Here is a 2,515-nt window from a genome sequence, read left to right on the forward strand (position 1 = left end):
AAATGGTGGGGGTGCTTCGGCAGAACTCACTCGCCTCTAGCTTGGTTGTTTCGTTTTTTTTTTCTTCCCCTCGAGGAGCTACTTCTCTGCTGTGACCTGCTCCTCTCCCAACTCTGCCCTGCCCACGCCAGCGCTCTCCTCCTGCCTCTGCCTCCTCTCAGAATTTTTCACTCCCGGGAGCGTCCATCCCACGGAGCGCTGATGTGCCTTCGTGGCTCGGTGACGGGTTCAGGTCTCCCCCTCCTGCCTGGCTCCCTCCTTCCCTGGCATATTCGACCATGCCCCTCACCACCCCCCTGCTCTGGTCCCCAAATCGCCGCTCTCTCTTCCACTCTACCTCCCGTTGCGCTCTGCTCCCTTTTTCTCTGGCTGCCTCTCTCCCTCACTGATTGCTATGCAGTCTGTAGCTGAGAAGTCAGTAACTCTGTGGTAGGATCCAACAGCTTTTCCGCTACTTTAGCCCATCCTCGCGTGTGAGCTCAGAGCCGCGCGGAGGCATCGCTGCGGAGCTGCCATGGGGGAGACGAGAGCGCAACCATCGGCAGCGGGAAGGGGACGTCGGGGATGTCAATGTCGGATGTCCCCCGGAGAGACGAATCCTCCTGCCAGTCTGGCGCAAGGGGCTGAAATATCCACTCTTCAGTTTTGGGTTTTTTTCCCTCACCTGGATTTGGGGTGCTGGGCTGACACCTGGCCCTGAGGAAGGACCAGGCTCTCCCAGCTTGCCATTTGCCATGGGACATTACCTCCTTGCTTCCACAGCCCGGCCTTCCCACGGGCGATGCCGGGGATGGTGGTAAGGGCAAGGAGGGACTGGCCCTCGGACCTCCAAGATGGTGCAAGAACGGGAAACCTGTCCCAGAAATCTACCCTGGATCTCCATGGGTAGATCAGCATCTCAGGGGCTCTGAAGAGGTCACTGTTTGGTGGCAAAGTGAGGGGCTGGGGGACCCTGTGGCAGCGAAGCTGGAGGCAGAAGAGAGCCCTGACCCAGCAGGCAGTGGCTGTAGGCATGGGGTCCCAGGGACAGTCCCTTGCCAGGCTGGCGGAGTCCATGGCCATGTTTTCTATCTTGGTACCTCATCAGCCATCCCCAGTGTCAAGGCCTGTGCTGGAAAGTGAAAAAAAGATTAACAAACCACTTTTTGAGTGTCTCCTGGGTCCTAAACCTGCAACATTCATGACTTTCCCTCCCAAAATCGTCCCAAGATCCCCTGGCACACAGGATGCCCCCTCGTTCAACACACCGAAGGGACTGCTGTCCCCTACTGGCATTGGTGAAGACCACTGTGGTGACCAGCCCGCTCTAATCTGGCAAAGCCACCCCAGGGGAAGCAGAGGGTATTTTTAGTAGCTCTCTGTGCAGATGAGCAGCTGCAAATGGGGAGCATGTCAGCCTCCTGCACTGGCCAGCTTGCCCCAACCTGCCCACAACTGCTCCCCACTGCTCAAATGCAGGGTCCTGGGGAGCCGCAGTGCCTGGATGGACCAATTCATTCCCTCTGCAGCCATACCGATAGGTTTGTGGTTTAGGTTCAGATTCAGACTTATTTTCCCAAAATCCCTGTCCTCAGGGCCTGTGGGGCTGCTTCCCAAGAGCTACCAGCTGGGAGCTGAGCAGGTGCCCTTTGGCAAAGCATACGGGCCCTCTGGCACCATGACAAGGCTTCCTTCTCCTTGCAATAAAGGGGTGAAGATGCTGCTGAGATGTCTTGCTCCATCCCAGGGTGGGTGAAACTGCCAAGCACCCGCGTACCATCAACTCGCCTTCAAGTTGAGTTTTGTTCTCTCTGCCTTTTGTCCCTCAACACCAGCTCCTTCCAAGACTTTGCTGTGTTTCCCTCTGCCTGGACAGCAAGTAAATTAATAGCTGCACTTCAAGCATGGCTCGGCACCCTGACATGGCCAAGAGGCAGCCAGCATAGCTGGGGCCATTGGGAGGGACATGGGGATGTTGCACCAAGGATGCCACCAGCCACTCACTGTCCTTGTGCCCCCAGGGTGCCATGGCCTGGCCACCCCAGACCCGCCGGCCCCAGCAGCAGGGTGGCTCACACTCGCCACCCCCGCCCGTCTCCACCGGCACCGTCTTTAATAAGAAGCGTGGAATATTTTAGCACCTATGGAAAAGCCACCACAGACGGTGGTGGCAGCCGTTGCCAGGGAGACGCTCCCAAAAATAGCCCCACTCCGCCAACCTTTCCCGATGCTGCTGTGGGGATGAGGGAGGCAGAGGAATGGAGGGACGAAGGGATGGAAGGGTGGAGGGATGGATAGAGGGATGGAGGAAAGGAGGGAAAGGAAGGAGGGAGGAATGGATGGATGGGTGGATGGATGGATGGATGGGTGGATGGATGGATGGATAGAGATGGAGGTGTGGATTGATGGACGGATGTGTGGATAGAGGGGAAAGCAGGAGCTCCTGAGAAAGTCCGTGAACCAAGCTCTCCAGGTCACAAGGGCAGAGGTGGGGAGAGACAGAGGTGGCCCACAGTACTCAATCCCAGCCCCTTCA

The sequence above is a fragment of the Apaloderma vittatum genome, unplaced genomic scaffold (assembly GCF_000703405.1).
Source record: "Apaloderma vittatum isolate BGI_N311 unplaced genomic scaffold, ASM70340v1 scaffold1393, whole genome shotgun sequence".
Taxonomy (NCBI): Eukaryota; Metazoa; Chordata; class Aves; order Trogoniformes; family Trogonidae; genus Apaloderma; species Apaloderma vittatum.